The sequence below is a fragment of the Ailuropoda melanoleuca genome, chromosome 7 (assembly GCF_002007445.2).
Source record: "Ailuropoda melanoleuca isolate Jingjing chromosome 7, ASM200744v2, whole genome shotgun sequence".
NCBI lineage: Eukaryota > Metazoa > Chordata > Mammalia > Carnivora > Ursidae > Ailuropoda > Ailuropoda melanoleuca.
Genome location: NC_048224.1, coordinates 83,366,728 through 83,377,849, shown reverse-complemented (window position 1 = coordinate 83,377,849; position 11,122 = coordinate 83,366,728). Strand labels below are relative to the sequence as shown.

At 41.2% G+C, this 11,122-nt stretch overlaps 1 long non-coding RNA gene across 1 annotated transcript in view; it reads right to left on the bottom strand.

Annotated features, from left to right (window-relative positions):
- Positions 1 to 2,744: 2,744 nt before the first annotated feature.
- LOC117802953 overlaps positions 2,745 to 11,122 on the bottom strand; it is a 15,843-nt gene continuing 7,465 nt past the window's right edge. The window contains exons 2-4 of the long non-coding RNA XR_004626435.1: positions 7,529 to 7,781; positions 7,240 to 7,295; positions 2,745 to 3,047 (exon numbers count right to left, since the gene is read on the bottom strand). This is a non-coding gene — a long non-coding RNA (uncharacterized LOC117802953). The remainder of the gene's footprint in view (positions 3,048 to 7,239; positions 7,296 to 7,528; positions 7,782 to 11,122) is intronic.

The following is an 11,122-nucleotide window of genomic DNA, read 5'->3' as shown; positions in this document are numbered from 1 at the left end:
GTCTGAAGGAGCCTTAAGGGTCAGTAAGCAACTCATCATCAATTTCCTTGCAGGCTCATTCCTTCTTGTCCTTTTGGTTCCTTAGCTGGTCTTTTAAAAATGGCTCAAGAGGGGAGAAAACCTGGCAAATCTAGATTTTCTAGACTTTACACAGCCTCAGCAATGTACAACATTATAGGGGTGATTTACCACAGGATATAATAATAATACCCCTCAGATAAGAAACCAATTGTATTGTAAATATTTTAAATTTTCTGTATTTATGCTGTTTTGACATTAAAAACAAAACAAAACAAATCTTTCTGGCTGGGGAAAGACTGCCACTCCCTGGACTAGCCAATTCTTAGAGATATAAAAAAGGATGCAGCCAGGAATATACCCTAACCAATCCAGAGCCTTACTTCCTCTATCTGGCCAATACACTTCAGAGGGCACTATTCCTCTGCCTTAGTCATTCCAAGGCCAGGTGCCAGGCAACCAGGGACCACCCCTGCAGCCTGCAGGTATTATCCAAAGTCGCCGATCTCAAACTGCTTACCCTGCTCTGCCTTGCCTTTCCCAGGGAAACCCCAACAAAAGGCTCTGGTCTGAGCCTTCCCCTTACTCTTTTGTTGCCTAACCACCCTAGTGACTCTCCCGTGTGTGGAAAGGGCAGGCTACACAGCATGCCATACCCTCGTGGACCTGTGAGTATAATAAACTTTATTTTTTTCTTGAGCCTCTCCTCTGTCTCTTGTGGCTGCACCTGACTGACCATCTCATAAAAGAATTCAAAACACCAGTCAAGAGCCAGTTTTACAGCTAATCAGAGAGCCCCGAAAGTGGATCTGCTGGTCTTCCTACCTTGTGTTTCACTTCACGCCTCCCTGAGGACACTGCCATTCATCCTAGGTATTTGAGGTTCTACTCCTTTCCTCAGATCACTCCCATGCAATAGTGACAGTTCCCTTTGCAAAACCAAGGTCACTATCAAGTCTGCAGAGTAGATGCATTCCAGTTCTGGGGATGAAATGCCAAAAATTACTTTCCTGACCTCCTGCATCAGAAACTTCACCATCTCTTGGGGTGGTTCCATTGGTTAAGCGACCAACTCTTTTTTTTTTTTTTTAAAGATTTTGTTTATTTATTTGACAGAGATAGAGACAGCCAGGGAGAGAAGGAACACAAGCAGGGGGAGTGGGAGAGAAAGAAGCAGGCTCATAGTGGAGGAGCCTGATGTGGGGCTCGATCCCATAACGCTGGGATCACGCCCTGAGCCGAAGTAAGCGACCAACTCTTGATTTCAACTCAGATCATGATCTCAGGGTCATGGGATCAAGCCCCTTGTCGGGCTCTGTGCTCAGCAGGGAGTCTGCTTGGGATTGTCTCTCTCCCTCTCCTGCTGCCTCTCCCCCCTCCCCGCCAAAATAAATAAATCTTGAAAGAAAGAAAGAAAGAAAGAAAGAAAGAAGAAGAGAAAGAAAGAAAGAAAGAAAGAAAGAAAGAAGAAAGAAAGAAAGAAAGAAAGAAAGAAGAAAGAAAGAAGAAGAAAAAGAAAGAAATAAAGAAAGAAAGAAAAATTTCACCATCTCAGATTCACTGGGGTTTTGAAAATTTCAGAGGTCTTCAAAAGGTCCCTGTTAAAGTGAAAATACCTCTGGGAGAGAAAAATATCACAAGCAAATTGTCCTCAAACCTGGGCATTGGGACCATCCAGTGAGTTTTTCAAAACTACTAATTCTTAGGTCCCGCTTTCACCCTACAAACTCAGAATCTCTAGAAATGGGACCTGGGGAGTGCCTGGGTGGTGCAGTCGTTAAGTGTCTCCCTTCGGCTCAGGGCGTGATCCCGGCATTTCGGGATCGAGCCCCACATCAGGCTCCTCCACTATGAGCCTGCTTCTTCCTCTCCCACTCCCCCTGTTTGTGTTCCCTCTCTCGCTGGCTGTCTCTCTGTCAAATAAATAAATAAAATCTTTAAAAAAAAAAAACACACNTATGAGCCTGCTTCTTCCTCTCCCACTCCCCCTGTTTGTGTTCCCTCTCTCGCTGGCTGTCTCTCTGTCAAATAAATAAATAAAATCTTTAAAAAAAAAAACACACAAAAAAAAACAAACAAAAAAAATAAATGGGACCTGGGCTTTTCCATTTTATTTTCAACTTTCCAGATGATTCTATATTCAGTTTTTGGAACTAGGAACTTATGCCATTCTCAGTTAATAAGTTAGAGATTCAACAATACCTGAGAATTGTTTTGAGGGATAATAATTTGGGAGAGGGAGAAGGAAAGAGTGGGAATGGGAAGGCTCTGGAAATTCCACAGAAAGTCTCGTGAACATGCATGTTTTCTTCTCAATCTCTTTTTTTAACCTTGCCTGGAAAACGACCCTGCGTCAAGCAATACACTTCATTAGCTTTTTCAGTTCTCAAATTCTCACATCTTGTGGAAATTTCTGATCCCATTCTCTTTCTAATTGCTAGGAAATATGATGCCACATTTTATTTTATTTTTATTTATTTTTTAAAAGATTTTATTTATTTATTTAACAGAGAGAAAGACAGCCAGCGACAGAGGGAACACAGGCAGGGGGAGTGGGAGAGGAAGAAGCAGGCTCATAGCGGAGGAGCCTGATGTGGGGCTCAACCAGGACCCTGGGATCACTCCCTGAGCCGAAGGCAGACGCTTAATGACTGAGCCACCCAGGCGCCCCTCACATTTTATTTTTATTTTTTTGTTTTTTCCTAATTCATAAACTCAATCCACCATGGGTATTAGGGTTTGAATCATCTTCCAGACCTGGAAGAAATCCTGAAAAGGTCTTTCACTGCATTCCAGGCCGATCTATGGGACTTCTGGGAGAAGTATTGGTTCCCAGGTAGAACAACGGAAAGGGAAAAGCAATCCACAGCCTTCTTCAGCATCCTTTGTCTGTGTGCATCAGACCTTCAGAGCAGCGGCCTTTTCCTTCCATCCAACTTCTTCTTTTCTGCTTGATTTGCAAGTCTATTTTCTCTGGGTTTCTGCCTTCTGGAGAAATGGAGAACAGCTGGCTGGGGACCTCCTACTCCCTGAAGGCCAAAGAATTCCCCATTAACATTCTTTTTTTCAGACTAAATAACTCTGATTTCCACAACCTTTCTTATGGACTCATTTCCTATTCCTTTATTTTCATAGCTCTCCTTTGGATGTAGTTTCTTATAACAAAAAATGAATCAATGCCAAATATAACCGTAGAGTTCATTCCCATCTTTTTGAAGGCAATCTCCAATTTAAATGGTTGTCTTAATTTTTAAAAAACGATTTTGTTGGCTATTGCTAATTGAGATCCAATTTGTGGTCCACATGTTCTTGGGTTATTGGGAAAGGCTACTTGGTAGAGATAAAATAGCTCCAGGCCAGAAATCCAAACACTTGTGTTCTAGACCCAATTTTGCCACAATTAAACTATATATCCTCTTGTTTACTTTTTAAAATGCATGTGGGTCTGTTTATTTCATCTATAAAGCATATCAGATGGACTAGATGACCTTTTAATCCACCCCTCTTGTAAATTCTTACTCCTGCTTTCTTTTATTTTGATTCATTTCCGATTTCTCAATAACCAAGTAATCTTACTCCCATGGCACTTGTTTTGTACATTTCTCATAGATGTAACATTCTCTGCCTAGAATGTAATCTTTCATATCATGTAAGGCATGCCACAGCTTTCCTACCAGACTGAAAAAAACCTTAAGGCAGGACCCAGATAACTCTGTGACTGGCTTTAGCAGAGCCCTTTACCAACAAACATTTGTTGAATGTGTCTATGCACGAATATTTAATGTTCTTCTGTCAAGTCTAAGTAACAGTTTTTGGAGCGGGGAAATTTTGCTGGCAAATGTGTCCTCTGTGCCCTGGTAGCTCTATCCCTGCCCCCACTGTGGTGAGAGGCCTCCGCTATCTACACTGGCCTCTTGCTGATAGCCCATTGCACGTAGATATGTCAATGACGGGACCGATAACCGGGGGTAAACAAGGTTGTTTTCTCCAGAAGAAACTCAGAGACTTTAAAAGATTTGCAGAACAAAAAGAACAAAGACTCCAGACTACAAGTTAGAAAGAAGGAAAGACTAGAAAAGTACAAAGAGTTTGAGTTGAAAAAGAAGTATCCGTAGTAGAAGGGAATAGATTCCCTGAGTGGCCCCAAACCAAGAGATTAAGCTCTGCCCAGAAGGTTGGAGATAGAAATGCGACATTTGGGCTCAGGGAAATTGGTGAGAATAGTCTCAAAAACTGGACCCTTATCAGCTTTGGCCACCTGTGATTTCCTAACTTGTAAATACTTTGAACTTCTATTGACTCACCTGCTGGAGAGAGCCCATATTACCGCAGGCCAGAGACCCAAAAGGTGCAGAGTGTTGCCATGGTGATAGCTTAACATGAAAAGTGACACAAAGTGGAGCCGGAGGTCAATGTGAGAGGTTGGAGGGTTTCTAGGCTGAAAGCACAGCAGAGAGAGCCCAAGCTCTGGGGAACAGACTAATGATGAGCTGGCTACTGGTTCTACCTCCATCCCCGAAGGCCAGCTTTAGGCACAGCTCATCTACTATTGACCATTCCTATGCTCTTTGCTTAGAAGGAAGCCGGTAGGCCTAATAAAAGGTAGTTTGCAGTTCATTTTTATCTTCCTTAGATCTTTGCCTAAGTGGAATAGAATTTGATGTGGGCCAAAATCCCCAGAATTCAATAAAGACACCATAGACACCATTCCTGTTCGGGTAGAGATTGCTCCCTAGTACCTTCCATGACCCAGGGATTCAGGAGTCACCTGGCCAATCCAATAAAATGCTGTGTATAGAATCAGGATATGCTCTGAGCACCAGAGGCACACTCCACTCCTCATTCCCCTTGCTTTTAACTCATATTGAAACCATTTGACACCACTCCTGGATGAACTGGAGGCCAAGGACTCGAGAATAGAATAAGAAGCACCCTCTTATCTGAAGATGATATGATTTTATTATTATAGCCTAAAAGTGACCTTCCCAGAAAATTGTCCTTGTGATCTGGTCACTTGCAGAAAGAATGGCCACAAATTTACTAGTCTAAGATTAGGGCACCATCCCTGGCAACCATCTCCTACCCTGTTCTAGGCTTATAGCTAGGTAAGGAGTCTGTGAAGCATCTTGCTGGAAGTATGGTCTCTGGGGTCGTGCTGTCAGAGTTTGAAGCTTGATTCTACCTCTGGGAGTTGGATAACATTTATTTAACAGCTCGTGGCCTCAGTTTGTTCCTCTATAAAATGAGGATATAATAATAATATATAATAATTATTATTATTATTATATATTATTATTATCTTATAAGGTTGTTGTGAGGATTGAATGTATTTATATGTAAAATGCTTAGAACAGTGATCAAAAAATATTAACTAATCCCTTCCGCGAGATGATGTCATCTATTACCAATATGTAGTTGTTAATCTTTCAAGAAATCCAGAACAGCTCAATTACTCAAAGCTAAGCATTCTGTAGGTATTATTACTGCGTAGTTTCTGTTTAGAGTTTTTGGTCGTTGTTTAATGGTCCATATGAACACTTGGTTATAGCCACTTTCCAGTGCTCCCGGGTTGGAATTATTGTGACAGTGCTCAGTGGTATAAAGCTTGGAAATCTCTCTCATGCATTTGTCTGTGAGTCAGTGAGTGATCCAAAATAACTTCCTGAGGACACTCTCAGCCCTGCCCTCCCTTGGCTCAACTCACAGGGACAGTGGGGTGGCTTCCATTTAGGCATGGTTCTTGTCTGGTTCCTAAATTTGTATAATAGTATATCAATTCTTCCCCCAGACTGACTGATTTTTAAAACATATGGTCTTGTATTAAACTTGTAACATTGGAGAGCTGCATTCCTGATATTTGTCAGAGGGTATAACTTCTGGCATACTGCTGCAAGTTATAAAGATATCAAAAACCCTGCTGAGAAAAAAAATATTCATAGAGGATTATGTGTCTTTCCATACTCTGAGGTCAATGGTTTCCCAGATTTTTATATTTCACAGACCAGTTTAAAAAAATACGATGATGGTTACTGACATAGGTTGCTAACTTCCTTTACCGAGTAAGGATATAACAAAAACATAGTCTTTTAAGTTGAGGTTTTACAGTAATTGAGTGCTATGGAAAATTCACTAATCACTGCAGTGTTTTTCATTTTCATCATGAACCCATGGAAGTTTCATCACTGACTGCCAGACTGGTACCTGAGAACAACTAGATAATTTATAACTTATCCCTGGATGAAACGAGATCACCAGTGACTTCACACGTGGGATGCATCATTGTGGGTACCTGCAGAAGTGCCTCTACTGAACTGCGCTTTAATATAATGCCCTTGGCTAAATAAAGAGTATTATTAAAAGGGTTCCTTTGAAGCATTTCACTTCATTTAGTTCAAAGATGTTGCAAAGACATTACTGTTTACATTATTCAATGATTTCTTTTGGAAGACCTACTGAGGAAACCTCACTCTGGTCTCAATGACAGAAGTACTTGGACTCGTCTAAGCAATGGATTGATTTTTTAATCTTCTATATTATTGGACTTATTTTACTCCACACATCCTGCTAGAAGCTTTTAATTCAAATACATGGCTCACCTCTATAAGCACACAGAATTTCAAGAAACGTAATTTGCATGTTCACCTTGCTCCTGGCTCTGGCTATTCTCTTACTATCAATTTCCTTCTGCCACATTTTTTTTTTTTTTTACTCCTTTGACATTGCTGTACTATATATTTGTTTGTAAGCCATCCTAAATCCTTCCAGAGCCAGAAGGGATATACTTAAGTACATAAATTAGTCAATGGAGGCCCACCTGCAACCTACATAGAGCTTCACGAGGACCTCTAGCTGCCCAGGGGGCCTGATAACATATCCAGAACTTGTCTGCACAGATTTCTCAGTGCTGACTGGACAGAAAGTCTGTATTTGTAGCCCATTAAGATGCCAACAGCTGGGGCGCTTGCGTGGCTCAGTCGGTTAAGCATGTGCCTTCGGCTCAGGTCATGATCCCAGGCTCCTGGGATGGAGCCCTGGGTCTGGCTCCCTGCTCAGCAGGGAGTCTGCTTCTCCCTCTGCCTCTGCCCCTCCCCCATGCTCGTGCTCTGTCTCTCGCACTCTCTTGAATAAATAAATAAAATCTTTTTTTAAAAATGCTAATAGCTGACACTGACCTGATTGTTGTCCTGCTCTGTATTTTAACAGGAGCCATCAAGGACTTACCTTATGTGAGTGATGTGGGAATTTCAAGAGCTATAGAAAAGCCAGCAGGGAGATGCCTGGGAAAGAAGGGACCTCGCATTAGTGTTTGTCCAACTACAAAGCCCAAAGTATTAGGGGGTTATAAAATTAGGGTTATGACTAACAGTTTTTTAAATAAAAATTTTAAAGTTTTATGGTAAATTAGTTTTATGGAAAATAAACAGAACCAACAGAGTGTATGAGTGTGTGCGTGCACACAGAGGTGTGGGGAGAGAGAAAGAGAGGGATTTATTTTAACAAATTGGCTCACATGATTGTGGAGGCTTGGTAAGTCCAAAATTTGCAGGAAGGTAGGCAGGCTGGAGACCCAGGAAAAAGTTGATTTTGCAGTTTGAGTCCAAAGGCAGACTGCCGGCGAATTTCCTTGTCCTGATAGAAAGTCATCCTTCCTTCTATTAATGTCTTCAACAGATTGGATGAGGCCCACTCAAAGGGAAGGACTTTACTCAAAGTCCACCAATTTAAATGTTAATGTCATCCAAAAATATTCTCACTGAAAACACCTAGAAAAATGTTGGACCAAACATCTGGTCACTGTGGCCCAATCATGTTGACACATAAAATTAACCATTGTATGTACCTTAGTTCAGATTCACAGACCCAAAAGAAAATAACAGGTTTTGTCTAAACCACACAAGTTATTATGCCTAAACTACACAAGACCAGATTCTAAATGAGCTGACCAGTGTTTTGCTGGAGCCAGCTCCTCCCGGCACTTTTTTGTTAAATTTTTTATTTAAATCCAATTTAATTAACATATACTCTATTATTAGTTCCAGAGGTCGAATTCAGTGATTCATCAATTGCATACAACACCCAATGCTCGTTTCAAGTGCCCTCCTTAATGCCCATCCCTCAGTTACCCCATCCCCCACCCACCTCCCCTCCAGCAACCCTTAGTTTGTTCCATATAGTTAAGAGCCCACTGGCTCTTGATTGCCTATTGTGCCTTTGTCTTCCCAAGTCAAGTTTGGTGACACCACCTCAGAGGCGTGAAATCAGTCATGGGGGAGTGTTTACAACACAGAGATACTATAAACTAGAGGGTCCCCCGCTAAATTGCTGGCTTACTACCATACCACTTGGATTTGCCAGCTTTTTAACCATGTGTTAAGAAGGTTGTAATTTGGTTTAGCAGGTATGATATCAAGTCCAAACATGCAATATTTTGGATTTTAATAACAAGAATAAAGAATAGTTTTAACAGTTCTAGGTTTTTCCTAGTCACACTTTCCAACTGACAGAACAAATAGTAACCAATACTGCCAGTTGGTGGTGGCTCATAACGCTGGCTTTCCAACACCTAAATAAGTTGACTCAGATAAAGTAAGCATATGGACCACTTCCTTTGTTTCAAAAAGAATTGTTAAATTACTATAAGAATGTAATCAGCAAGATCCAATCCATGGGGAACTGTATAGGACATGTGATCAGTTTCTTAAATAAATGTATTAAGAAGGAGAGAGAGAACCTAAAGTTTAGAGCAGAGCTTCTCAAACTTCAGTATGTATCAGAATCGCCTAGAAGGCAGTTTGTGAAGTCCCACCCCCAGGGTTTCTGATTCAAGGAGCCTCACCAATGCCAGAGAAATTGCATTTCTAAGAAGATCCCAGGTGATATTGATGCTGCTGGTCTGGGGACCATACTTTGAGAACCACTGGATAAGAGACTTAATGACACGGATTTACAAACTGCAATATACGAACCTTATTTGAATCTTAAACCAATTGTGAAAAAAAAAAGATAATTAAAAACATTTGACTGCTGACTCTATGAAGGAATTATTGTTCTCTTTTTTTGAGGTGTGGTCATTGCATTCTGGCTGTATTTTTATGAAGAGGCATTTACATTTCAGAGATATATAGTAAAACACTATAAATGAAAAGGATACGATGTCTGTGATTTATTGCAAAACAGTCTGTGGGGTGGTGGTGAGTGGTGGGAATCCTACAGAGGAAAAAAGATTGGCCAGAGTGATCATTGTTAAACATGGCTGATGGCACATGGGACCTTTCTATGCTGTTCTCCCTGCTTTTGTGTACTCCATGAGAAGGAGTTTTAAAAAGAAAGAATTGGACTCGTATCCTTTTAAATGTCCCTTTCACTTCTGTGAAAACAAGTTATCTTTTTAAATCATTTCTCATTATAAAAAAAAGGCAGGGGTGTCATTCATGAAAAGGGCAAAGCTTTCATTAATTATTTTTTGCCAGAAAAGACTAAATTCAATGGAATCCCATTAAAACTCAAGGATACAAAACGGTTACAGCACTTCCACCTGTTAGGATGCATGTGGGGCCATCATGTGCCCAGTGCAGACCTCGCCCTTTCCCTGCTCACCTCTTCTCTTTGCTTCACAGCAAACCTGTCCTACTCCACGGTAACACCCAGGAGCCAAACAGAGCCAGAAGGTTGCTACCCATCAATTTTCAAAGGTTAGGAGAGAGGAGGGCCCAAATTTTGATGCTTCCTCCTGCTGTGAGATCACAGCTGGGCTTTGGTCAGTTATAATACCTACCAATTTTATTGCAAATACTCAGAAGAAAAAAAAGGAACTGAAAGACTTAATAAGAAGAAATTCTATCTAAATAGACAGTGGCTTTTCTTTGTATGAGTGCGTTTCTTCTTTCCCCAGAGGTAACCACTGAGACCTGCATTTTAGAACTGGAAGGGACCCTTAGAATCTCTGTAATCTATCCTCCATTTAATAAATGAAGACATTAATACCCAGTTGTCACATAAATTAGCCAAAGTGAAAAAACTAGCTATTGGCTGAGATCTACCTGCATTTAAAGAGCTTTTTGGTTAAGCGGAAGTAAAGAAGGAAGCAAGACTGGACTCAGAGAATAGCTGTGTGTCAGCCACACATCCACAGAGTGAAATTTTTAAATGAAATTCTGTGTACTGGTTGATTTTTGTTTCAAGGTTGGAAATAGAGTTGGGGGTGCAGTCTATGAACTAAATCAGTTGAACACATTTGATAATTGAAGCATTTAAAGAGGGAGTGTTCCTGCTACTGCATACAGTGCTGAGAACAATGGTGCTCAGGACACTTTCCAGCCAACAATTGCCTACATCTTGGATCACGGTGCATGAGCGGCTTTAAATGGACCATTCCTCCTGCCGCACTGCTCCCCATGCCAACTCTGCAAGGTCAGTCTTACTATTCTCACAGTGCAGATGTGGAAACTGAGGCTCAGAGAAGTAGTCAGTTGCCCAAGCTCATCTACAGGGGTGGATGTAAGTGATCCTTCCCAACCCTCATCACCAGTCCCTTTCCTGAGACCATTGTTCTTTTTTTTTTTTAATTGTATTATGTTAGTCACCATACAGTACATCCCTAGTTTTTCGATGTAAAGTTCCANTTCATTAGTTGCGTATAACACCCAGTGCACCATGCAATACGTGCCCTCCTTACTACCCATCACCAGTCTATCCCATTCCCCCACCCCCCTCCCCTCTGAAGCCCTCAGTTTGTTTCCCAGAGTCCACAGTCTCTGCTTCATTCCCCCTTCTATTTACCCCCCTTTCTTCTTCCCCTTCTTCTCCCACTGATCTTCCTACTTCTTATGTTCCATAAGTGAAACCATATGATAATTGTCCTTCTCTGCTTGACTTATTTCGCTTAGCATTATCTCCTCCAGTCCCGTCTATGTTACAGCAAATGTTGAGAAATCATTCATTTTGATGGCTGAGTAATATTCCATTGTATATATGGACCACAGCTTCTTTTTTTTTTTAATGATTTTTTTTTAAAGATTTTATTTATTTGACACAGAGATAGCCAGCGAGAGAGGGAACACAAGTAGGGGGAGTGGGAGAGGAAGAAGCAGGCTCATAGCGGAGA